The sequence below is a fragment of the Hibiscus syriacus genome, unplaced genomic scaffold, assembly GCF_006381635.1.
Source record: "Hibiscus syriacus cultivar Baekdansim isolate YM2019G1 unplaced genomic scaffold, ASM638163v2 tig00110637_pilon, whole genome shotgun sequence".
Lineage (NCBI taxonomy): Eukaryota > Viridiplantae > Streptophyta > Magnoliopsida > Malvales > Malvaceae > Hibiscus > Hibiscus syriacus.
The window spans coordinates 3,010,178-3,023,205 of record NW_024062808.1 but is presented as its reverse complement, the minus strand read 5'-3'; positions in this window follow the sequence as shown (position 1 = coordinate 3,023,205).

Here is a 13,028-nt window from a genome sequence, read left to right as displayed (position 1 = left end):
TTAGGTTAGATATATATATATATATATATAATATAAAATAATAATAAAGACAAAAGACTAAAAAAAGAAAAATAATATAATATAATAATAATGAATAAAAACGAAAATAATAAGAAATATAGAAAATAAAAAGAAAAATACACTTATATACATATAATTATAAAATATAATACTTAAATAAAGAAATAAATAATATAATTAAAAATACATATATATTAATAATAGGTATATAAATAAAACATTTAAAAATATACGTATACATAACAAAATAAATAAAATAATAAAAATAATATAAGGGTTAAATTGAATAAAAAAGAAAGTTGGGTGGCGAAATTGAGATATAACTGGCCTTAAAATCGAATTAATGGAGCGAAAAGAAGGAATTAAAGCGAAGGGGGACTAAAACTGGGATTAACCCAGTTGTGGTCGAAAACGTACGGATCTGGCCCCTGGGTCGGGTTAACACGCGGACCCTGAATAGGTAAATGGGTCACGTATATAAGCCATTGTTTTGGCTTGATAGTTTCATTTTCTCTCCTCTCGCTGAAGCTCTCGTCTCCTTCTCTCGTTCCCTCTCGTATGTTCATCAAGCAGGATGAACACCGTCGCTGGTTCCCAGATTCCGGTGATCCCTCCGCCTCGCCGTCGCCGTTGGTCGGCGGCGACCGTCGTTCATCGGCGGCCAAACACAAAAAGTTAAGCTTTTTCTGAAAGTTTTCGGCCCCCTGGTTTCAAAAATGAGTTTTGTTTTCTTAAAATCGTGCCTCGGGAGGCTAGATCTGAGTAAGATCTTTCGACTGCCCTCCTTCGTTCATCGGCAAAATCTCATTTTCCCTTTGCGTTTTTGACTAAAAATCAAGAGAAAAAAACAAAAGAAAGCCACTTGCAAGTTGAACTGAATCAGAGGTAAAAAGAAAATAAACCTTTTATTTCTTCTGTTGTCGAACGATTACAAGACTTGTACTTTATGTAGTATGCTCTCTGATATCCTCGTATGTGATATTGTATGTTTGTGTGTGTGGTTGTCACGTAGTGATCTTGTGTTTCCAATCCTTCCCTCTTTCCTTCCTCTAGATCTCTATTTATAATACAACAAATACCCTATCTTAGAATTTTAATCCGAGTAAAACTCGGCTGGGTTGTTGAAGTCCTAAACTAACACGCTGTCTTGCTTGTTGCTTATGGTTGGCTTCGTGTGCTTTCCTTGCGCCGAGGGGATCGAGAACTGGTGTCGAGATAACCGGGGATAGGCTCCTGGTGAGACGTGGGACACGAGGATTCTCGCACGGGGACAGTTGCGGCGCTGAAATGAGTGAAGGTTAAAACCCTACAATAGGGTCTATTGTGGACCGTTGGATCTCATCTAGATCCAACGGTCGAGGCGTTTGGCGGCTGGGACAAGAGGGAGGCAAGCTAGGGTTTCCAGAAAACCCTATTCCTATGCGTGGTGGGCTGCACTCCAGCGATTTGTTGGGCCTGCAAATGTTTTTTTATTTGTGAAACGGACCTGTGACATGTAAAATAAATGTAGGTAAATGTAATAAACTATTATATAATATAATCTATAATGTAAGTATATTATGTAATGTAACGACATTAAAGGACATATATTATATAACGGGACAAAATTTGGTGTCTTCAGATATCAAGTTGGGGTAGGTTGGTGTTGGGTTCGTCAGAGGGACAGCCTTTGGTTTTGCTTATAATTCTTAGTTTCTTCAATATTCGTTTCAAAGTATTCCATAGAAACCCTGCATGTGTATTGAAGTTTCTGTGAAAGATCAACTCACCTGAACTATATTAATATAATATGGTCACGTTTGGTGGCTTGAGTATTATTTAAGTATACCGCTTAGAAAAATTAAGGAACAACATGCTTTTTGAGATTCCATTGATATTTCTTCTCAACAATAAGAATTCCTTAGTAACTTAAAGAGGTAAATTATCCGTCTAATCCAAGAAAACTACAAACCTCAATTAAGCTTATTAGAACCTTCCGATTCAAGATAGCCTCAATTTTCTTATGGTCGACACTAATGCCATCGACGAAAATAGTACGGCCTAAGAAAATCACCTCAATAAGTCAAAATTCACACTTTCTGAACTTGACATAAAACCTTTCTCTCAAGATCTCAAGAACAATGAAGAGATGCACATCACGTTCTTCCTCCAAATACGAGTAAACAAGATGTCGTCAATGAACACAATGACAAACTAATCATGAAACACTTGGTTAATCAAATTCATGAATGTTCAAATACGAGTAAACGTCATAAAATCATGAAACGTGTAGAGACTTCTCTAGAAACAAAGAATGACTAAAACACCCTTGAGTAACAACTGACCAGAATTGAGCCGCTTATTAAACTAATAGAAGTAACAGACTAATAAACCTTTTAATAATGTTCTAGATGAGGGAACGAGTGAGATAGTAGTTAGTGAGAGGATGACCTCACTTTGGTATGTCCAATTATGCTAGGGTGTAGCCAGACTACCTTAGTTGCCCTAATGGGGCATTTTTAGTGTTAGGCGACCTTAGGGCCCTCAGCTTTGCATGTATAATTACATTAGTCCAGTACATCAAATATCCTTAGAGCTTGGTTTGACGGCTGTGTTAGACATAGTCAATGCTTTAGTTGAACGAGAATCGAACCAATGCTATGTGACACTAGATTCCCCCTCCATGATCTACCTGATGGCTATGTGAGATTGGGAGATCATTCAATAGCTTAGTGGGAATTTTACTAATGTTATTTGATACAAGGTTCCCTCACTTAACTAGTGTCTGATAGCTATGTGAGACCAGATACTAGTAATATTGCATTCAAATAATGCACAACAGAGTCAGTGTTGCATTTAGATAATGTAAAATAGTGTTAGTGTCACATTTAGATAATGTAAAGTAATTCCAATAAGTTTGGGTAGAGGCCCAATAGAGGTGTACTCATGACGAGGCCCTTAGTAGAGAATTAAAGGAAGCATGAGACTCTTACTTCAGCGAATAAAATAATAAAACCTTAACTAGGTAGCACTTGATTAAGATCATGCATGTACTTAGTGCTTAATACCATGTCTTTATTATGCTTATTCTTATGGGACTCATAATGATGCTCTAGATTTACGATTAGACTGTTGGGCTTTGTAAACCCAGCGTTCAGATGTTTTTTGTTCACAGGTTATTAGCTTGAATCATTCGATGAGAACCGTCGCAACAGAACTTTTAGTATCTCCCTTAAAGTATTATGACTTAGCATTAATGGGCATATGTATTCATAGAACCTTACTCATGTATTTGGTTTATCGAAAACTCTCAATTTGTACTATTTTTATTTTAAATTATATGTCACGGAGCTTCGGTTTATAAATATTTTTATAACGATCATGTATGTTTATTTTGATACCATATTGTATGTTTTTAAAAGAAAATGAATGGATTTTGAAAATCAGGGGTCGCCTCGGCGACCCAATGTGACATTTTAGGCCCATTCGGGTTTAGGGTGTTTGTTAGGATTTTCGAAGCTCAATTTGGACAACCGAAAATTATACAAGGGGTGAAAGGGAAAAAATTTGTTTAGGGAGTAAGGAGAATAAAAGATAGAAAAATTGACACAATGATTTATAGTGGTTCGACTTCTCAACTAAGTCTACCTCCACTACCTTAGTTCCTCACTAAGGATTTTTCAACAAATTCACTAATTTGTTCTTTCTTTTTCAAGGACAAAGAGATAACCTTTACAAGACTCCCTAGCTTTTCAAATGCTCAGCTATAACCAAAACCTCTTTACAAGGAAAAGAAATGTAAACAAATAAAACCTCTAAAAGGTAGGGTTTACAAGAATTTACTAACAAGAACAAAAAAAATTTACAAGAGAAGTAAAATAGGAATGAAAAACTCTTTTCTTGTGTTTGAATGCTTGGATAGGTGTTCTAACCCTTCTTTAAGTGTCTTAAACTTGTATTTATATGGTGGAATAATTTTGTGGTTGTTTCTAGCCGTTGTGAGTGATTTGGAGCCGATGTGATGTTTTTTCTGAAAAATAAAACTTCCCAGTAGAGAGGGTATCGGTACTCCTATAGGGAGTAACGGTACTACCTTTGTTATTTTTAAATAAAACTAGTCGTTACTAGCCATTAGGCCTGACAATATCGATATTAAGCCTATGGTATACATACTACTATGTAAAGTAGTATCGGTATCTCTTTTGGTATCAGTATTATTTTTGCATTCTGGAATTTGAGCAATGCTGGTAGTATCGGTACTATCTAGTGAGTGTTGATACTTCCCTTACCTTTGGTATTGGTACCATATGAACAATATCGGTATTGTTCATAAGGTATCGATATTGTTACTGTAAGAACAATATCGATACTTTTTTTTCCAGAAAAACATTTTATGCTCAATTCCAAGTTAAATGGATTTTGAATTATTTTTGAAATCTTTCAATAAATTCAATTCAAGTCCAAAAATATTTTGTCTTAATTGTTATATCAAAACATAGTTAAATAGTATTACATTTTTTCCTTCTATCTTTTTATATTTTAAATATTGGTGAAGAGAGACATTAAATTAAACACATTGTCAACTTTAGAGATCAAATTGTGAAGCCTAAGGAGCTTAAAGACTAGTGGTGTAAGTTCACCATTTTATTTGGCTTGCAAATAAAAAAGATAAAAAGAGAGTGTTGGTTCTTGGACATTAAACGAACGTTGATATAATTAAAAAATAATAAGTTCACCATTTTCTTCTTGTCCGAGGCCCAAAATTGTGGAGTTCATATATAATTAAAAATTAATAAATTATTTGTTTAGTCACCCATCTATTATTTTATTTTTGTTTTGGTTATTCAATTATTTTTTTCAAAATTATATTTAACGTATCATTTTAATTTTTTTTGGTTATCCATCATTAAAAAAATCAACAACAATGTTGATATGATATTTTTAAATTATTTAGTTTTTTTTTGAAATTATACATTTTTTTGTTATTAGGGGTGCAACCTGAGCAACTGTTCAGGCCCTCCATTTTTTCATGAGGCCTCTAATTTTTCTATTATATTGTTTATTTTTATAATTTAACCCTTTAATTTTCTTTAATTTATTTTTTATCTATATAATTAAGATCCCTAATTTTGTAATCCTACTTTTTATCTTTAAAATTGAGGCCTTTAATTTTTTTTCAATCCTTTTTTTTACATTTATAATTGATGATCCTAAATTTTCAAATGATATTAGCAGTGAGCATTCTCATCATATCACCTGGGGTATGGGGGCTTCATAGGTTCTACATGGTACGGTGACACTACATAAGTGTCAAAGAGTTGTTGATACAATTCCTTGTAAGTCATGGGAAAAGGATCGAAACGCTCATTCTCTCTTTCTTTTCTAGGTTCCCTCGGATTTTGTCTAGAAGTACATGACGGTACAGTTGCAGTTGTTTTTGAGTTAGAGATTATAACACCTCTATTGGCATTGTAGGTGTTGATGTTGTTAATCTGTCCATCCTTCTTCCTCATAGGAGGTTTCTTGCTTGACTCCCCTCCTTCAATCTTGTCTTACTTTATGGCCATTTCTATCATCTCCCCAACCATAATTAAGTCAGAAAAATTTCCAGAAGTGATCGCAACCAGCTGCCTGAAGTAAGGATCCTTTAGGGTTTGTACGGAGAGCTTCCTGGTTTCATTCTCATCCAAGGTTGGATGAACTTGCACAGCTAAATACCTCTATTTCTGTGCATATTTTATGAAGCTTTCGTTATGTTTCTTCTCTATGCTTTGCAGCATGACTCAATCTAGTCTCATATCATTTATATGCTTGTACTGTTCTAAGAAACACTTGGCTAAATCTTTCCAGGTATTGATATGAGATCGGTTCAGTTGATTGTACCACTGGATGGCTGAACCCGACAGACTCTCCTGGAAGCAATGAATCAGGAGTTGATCATTTCCTACATACCCTGTCATCTTCCGACATAACATGTAATATGCGTTGAAGGGTAACTATTCCCATCGAATTTCTCGAACTTAGGGACTTTGAATTTTGGTGGAAGCACCAAATCCGGGACTAAACTTAGTTCTAAGGCATCGACTCCATAATAATCATGATCCCCTTTGACCACCTTCATTTGTTCTTCTAGTAGCTTGATTTTTTCTTCCATATTCTTTGCCTTTCTTCTTCATCAAAATCTGATATATGGTAATCATCTGGATTATTTTCAGGGTTAGATACAGAGGTATGTACCTTTATAGCATACGAGGCTTTCGTTTTTGCAGCGGATGAGTACCCTTGTAGTCCTGGTAAGATTCCAGGTGAGATAACCACCTGCGGGGTAAGTGGCATAGCTACTCCATCAAATGAACCTGCCCCAGGTGCACTTTCTTGATTTAAGCCAAATAACTTGGCAACAATCTGATCGACCAATGACTCTTGGCTCTTAGTGATCTTTTCCAAAGTACTTTGATTTTTCTGGCTTATCTTTTCTTCTAACTCTCTTTGCAACCTTAGCATATTCTCTTCAAGTTGAGTAATTTTGTCTTCCGTTTGTCTTTTCTTTGTATGGGTATTGTGAGGATGATGTGTGTCCAAAGCCTGTGGAGGTAAACCCGGTGTTTGTTCCCTCTTCTGATGAGACATTTTCTGTTAGTTAATGTAAATATAAAAACATGGAAAATAAAAATAAAATGCAAGGTATAAAAAATAATGCATGATGCATGAGAATTAGAGTCATTGATCTAGAAACGTGTATGTTATTATAAATAATCTTTATTGAGACAAAAGTGTTTTATTTTTCTAAGAGACAAAAAATATCTTAAAGGTACATTCTGACTAAGTCCTTTAAACCCTAAACAACTTCTAACAAGTTAACAAGTATTCTTTCTTCATCTGTCACTGGTTGAATACCCTTTCGGACCACTCCGGCTTCTCTTGCTAAACTGTGCAAGTGACGAGTTGTTTTTGTACTTGTTCCAAGAAGTCTCGGATAATTGTATCTCTAGCTTTCACCCTTCGTTGAGCCTGTTCCCAACGAAAATGCCACTGAACCCCTCCATCGAAAGGAACTATCTGAAGCTCACTTGCTTGTTTCTTGAACCCGTCCACAATGTCCTCCAACTCAGTTATGGTTTTGCCATCCTATTCTTGTTGTTTCTGAAGAGACTTCTCTAAATCAGTTACATGGATCCTCAAACGCTTGTTCTGGTGATAGTTGTCTAGCAAACGTCTCTGAGAAGTCTTTAGTTGTTATTTCAAGGTATCTCTTTCTTCCTAGCCTTAAAACTTTATTTTCAGGCTGCTAGCTTCACTTTTCCATTACTCAGAAGACCTTTTCATATTGGAATTGCTCTGTACTTGTTCTTGATATCATTTTCTCAAATCTTCTAGCTCAAAGCAGATTTTCTTCTGTTCCTTTTCTAACTTGTCTGCCCGATCCTTCTGAGTATCGACATCTAATTTCCACTAGAATCTTTCAGCCTCGAGTTCCCTTAGCCTTTGTTTCAGCTCTTTCTTTTCAGCTTCAAATTCTTTCCTTCCTATCTCTAGCTCGGAGGGAACAGACTTAAGATGTTCTTTCATTGTTCGAGTATCTTCATGATCTGGCAAGGGTATGGTGTCATTTTTCCTTAACCTCTGCCATCCCAAATAGTCTGGACTAAGCATGTCTATAGTAGCCACGACATCCATACGGAACATCTTCTTCCACGACTCAGCTACCTCTTTGACCATTTTCTTGTAGTTTTCCCCATGGTACGTAAATTTTGATCCAGATATTTCATGCGTTGTTGGGACAAACAAGCATGCCCCATACTGTCGAAGTTCCAAAAGTGAAGAATATCCAACTCCTCCCCATAATCCAAGTAATGTCATAGTTTCTAGATCTCTACATCGGAAAAGAATGTCACTATGGGTTAACCAGGGGGCTCTCCAAACAATATCCCTATCCTGAATATGTGTAAATATTTTTATCCATTTTTCTTTTGGGACACCTTCTTGCCATTTCAGGGTAAGAAATTCCCACAAAGGAGAATAAGTGGTGTTGAATCGGTGGTAAGAAATTCTGTTAGTCTTCCAGAAGTGACTATGAATCCAAACTTGGAGAAGCTATGCACACCCTATAAATGTTCCTCCAACAGTCTTTCTGCAATGGTTGAGGGAGCTAAAAGTTTCAGCTAAAATTGTCGGTGTTGGATTTACTCACTTCGGGAGTTGTTCGAACAGTTCCACCACAGTCGCCTCAATTTATCCCAAAGTCTTTGGGAAGATAACCAAACCATAAAGGCCCAGCGCGAAAACGTTCATTGTCTTCCATTCATTGGGGTGATTCTTCATTATTTGTTGGATATGGGTCCAATCAATTCCTTCCCCACTACCTTTTTGTTGAATCTGGTCAGTTACACATTGCTCATCTACCCCAGTAATGTTTGCCAACCCTTTCTTGAAAGGCTGACTTTTGATGTGCTTGATGTATACACGATCCATTATGATTCCCTCACAATACAGCAAAGTGGTATATTCTTCGATCGTGGATACCATGTCTTTTTGGTTAAATGTGAAGCAACTGTACCCCGGATTCTAGAATTATACTAGGCTCTAATTATGGGCTTATCTGTCTTGACATAGAGTAGAAGTGCGATATCACTATACTACTGCAGAACCTCCGCTTCTGGTCACTTTTCCAACTGTCCCAAATGCTCCGTAATTCTTGAACATCATTCTACTTTAGGATGACAAAAGCATAGCTAACCAGATTTGACACATAGCTTCCTTGCAGACTGTCTCCCTTTTCTTTCTGAGTCTTTTCGGACCATAGTCGTACCTCGACGTTTTGAACCTCTTGCATTACAAACCCTTTGTCCATTAATACATATTATTTGCGTGTAACGAACACTTTTTTGTGGATTAATTACCTCTTTTTATGATGCAAATGAAAAAAACAAACATGAAAGAAAAGTCAGTTAGTAAGATATAAATAATAATGATAAAAGTAAAAAAAATGATAAATTGCATGCTTTGAAAAGGAAGTAAAACATCCTAGGTTTTGAAATGAATTTTCGAGGTGGGCTCTAATTCCCTGTAGTCTCCCGGTTTAGGTTCTAAAGAAGGTATCCGAGTTCTCCTTGCTGGTGCCCCCTTGGGCTTGCTAGACCCTCAGTCTTAAGCCCATTACAAGCCTATGTGGACCAAGTTAAACTCGAGAGGACACATTCCCTTATGTCTATACAGATAATAAATTCATACGAAGATACAGGGTATATGAATCCAGAAGGTTACTTGCTAGGCCTATACGGAGAATAAATTCGCACGAAGGCGTCGCTTTCACCTCCACTTAAGAAAAGGTTTGGAGCTCAGGTATAGAGCCTGAGATGAAAATGTTTAATAAGATGAAACCATTAAAAAAAGTCAGTCCAACTATTTACTTGAAAAAAATAATCAAAGGTAAGTAATAAGGATCGAAAAATTATCTTAAAATTTAAACTTACAATTTTCACTTAAAAAGAAAACTGGAAATTAGCCTTAACCTGACTCACTTACCTGTCCCCAGCAGAGTCACCAATCTGTCTTAATCGTCTTTCAAGTGGGCCCGGAATTGGGCTTCGACTTAAATAAAACACGTTAGAGTCGCCACCGATCATTTAAAAAATATTTAGGTTGATCGGATACCATCTTACCTGATATGCGTTTTACCAGAAATATGTCAGATTCGAGAGTCGGTTACAGTCAATGAAGGATTAGCACCCTTGAACTGCCCTTTCGGTACTCATTTAATTTCCAGTTATCTTAATTAAAAAAATTACAAGTTAAATTAGAAGTAAAAAAATCGATCCAAATTACTTACCTCCGAACGATTAAAAAGTATCCCTAAAAGGTCAGAATGATGTTAGATTTGTAAAATAAAATTACTGAATTGATCAAAGGAAAAGGTAAAGGTTAAATTATAATTCTTTAAACAGAAAAGAAAAGAAACATACATACATACATGCTGAGAAATAAATGGAAATAAAGTTAATAGACTAAGAAATAAAAATAAATATAACAACCATAAGCCCCACATATTGAAAACACAAAGTGGTAAAAAGATTACGTAAAGAAAAATGTCAATTAAACTAAAAAATAATTGGAAAATATGCTAATTGCAAGATTAAGGACAAGCAAAGACGAGAATTAAATAATAATAATAATATTAATAAATAAATAAATAAATAAAAACATCGAATCAAGGATACAATAACCTTTAAAAATAATTAAATTAAAATGTGAATTAAATAAAGAAATGACTAAATTAGAAAAAAGATAAAATGTGTGGTAAATTTAAGAAGAAAATCGGGACTAAAATTGAATTCAAGGCATAAAGCGAGCTTTAAAAACAAATCAGGGACTAACTCCACAATTACCCCCGACCCTCGTGAAAACACGCGGATCCTTTAGAGGATCCAGTCGGGTTCTCATGTCAACTATAAAGCCCAGAAAATACAAATTATTTTCATTTTCCACCCCTCAAAACATATCAAAACCCCTTTCTTTATTTTCTCTAAACATGTTCATCGTGTTCTTCATTTTATGAAGAACATTCCACCGGGGTTCATACGAACCCATATTCCAGTCGGCCACCGCCTCGCCGACCATAGTTCATCGGCGGTTAACCCCCCCCAAATCGTCTTTCAAAAGTTTTTTCCTTCCTCTTTCCAAATATCCCCTCTATATTCATAAAAAAGCCTCGGGGAGGGCTAGATCTGAGAAATATCTTTCGAAAACCCTCCCCTTTCATCGGCTTCCCCTTTTTATATGGGTTTTTTGAATCAAAACAAAAGAAAACAAACAACAACACATCACATGCAAGTGGAAAAATGAGCAAGGTATAAAAAATACCTTTTTTATTGCCTTTCTTTTTGAGAGTTACAAGTCTTTTGGCTTCGATTTCTAACCTATTTTTGCCTTGTTTTGCAAGAATTTATAGCATAAAAAATTCCTTATTTTTTGCTAGGTTTAGTGTTTCATTATGACTAAAATATATGTTTTGTTTTTTGCTTTTCGGTTGGTTTTGAGTCCCATGAAATCACGTCATCGAGTTGTGCACAAAAAATCTGGTGGTTGGTTGCGACTGGGGTGGGAACTCTCCAAACCCTAGTGTGTTGCTATTTCGACTGTCGGATGGCAAGCTGATCTGACGGTCCAAAACGCACGGCGTTGAAAGAGAAAAGGGATGAAACTCTAGCTTCCCTAGAGTAGGCCTGGTCTGTTGGGCCTAGCGGGTTGGTTTGCTTCTTAGCCGGGTTAGTTGGCTGGGTCAGGCCTGCCACCCGGTTGGGCTCCTTCATGCCTTCATTGGACTTGGACTCCCTGTTGGACCAAATTACACAAAAAACAAAAAATAAATAAAAATAAAAAGATATTAAATAATAAGTAAATAATAAATAAACCAATATAATATATATAATATAATACTATACTATAATATATAAATATTATTTTCAAGAAAATATAATATATTTTTAAAAGTGTTTTCAAAAACTATATATTATACATATGTTTTCAAAAATTATATATTATATATATTTTTAAAATGTTTTTAAAATTATATATATATTATATATTAAATAACACCGGGGCGAAAATGAGTGACTACAGTATTTTTTTCTTCCTAATGTGCATTTCTGAAGGTCTACTATAATGTTCGTAGTTATTGTTCTTTTCAGCAAAAACAATTATGTATATATGGAGCTTGTCACCTCGAGGTGACAAGTTTCGTTGTATTTTTTAAATAAAAAATTCACATAATAATCTTGAAAAAATAAATTTTTAATGAAACTCGTTATCTCGATGTGATAATTTCCATGAGAAATATTAAAATATTGGGTCCAGAATAAAAATTATATCTCATGAAACTCGTTACCTCCCCTGCACTGTAGAGAATGTCGTAGATCCTAAAATAATTTTGAGGTGATCTAATGGGCCATATAATTATTCAGGTTGCCGTAATAGGCCAAAAAAACCCCATTTACAATCATATAAAAGAAGGATTATGAAGTTGCGGGAACGAATGAGAAGTCGAAACTTATTGGCTCCCACATGAGGATAAGTAGGACAACTCATTTATGAAAAGTGAGGCGTTTGTAAAACTCAAATTTGAAATTGGTTTTGTGACTGCCAAAAATGATAGGTGGCGGACATTCCGAATCAAATGACTTGTATCGGTTAGGCCTTACCATGACACTGCACACGTGATAGCCTAGAACGGCAAGAGTTTATTGTACTTGGCCCATATATCAGCTTTTATATGACACATGTTTTTTACTTTAATTGTTTTAATTCTTGTCTTGTTTCACATTGAGGAAATATTTTTTTTTATAGAAAGCCGTTAGTTTATTAAAAATAAAAAATATACATAATTATGATAAGATTTATATAACCGTAAACGTAAATTAAATTATAATTATGATATTTTCCTATAATCAATTTTGTTAAATTAAATTATGATTAGAATATTTTCCTATAATCATTAAAACAAAAACTAATCACCTAGATAATGCAAGGAGCATAAAAGGAAAATATTAAAAAACCTAATTAATGCTCGAAAATAAAGATATGAACAAATATGATTGTATCGATAAACGAACTAAAAAAAGGGATAAAACTACTGAAAGACCACCGAAAAATCGTAAATCAGAGTCAAGTGACGTGATAAAACTATCCACGAGTACAAAAAGCGTATTCAAATCATTCCAAGTATCCAAAGTAAGGGAGATCAACATGATAATAAATAAACGCCATCTTGATTAGTCGTGACGATGTCAAATTCAACCATGAAAAAAAATATAAACAAAAACAACGACAAAAAATCGTAAACTACCAAAAGGCAAAAAAAAAACAGGCTACAAAGACAGAGATAAATGTATCATAAAGACAGAGAACATGTCACAAAGACATAATTATTCTTATTACAAAAATTGAAAAAAAACAAAAAAAAGATAAAACGGACGACAATCAGCATCAAAATCGATGTCGTCACCGATTAAACAAAATTAAAGAAGAAAAAA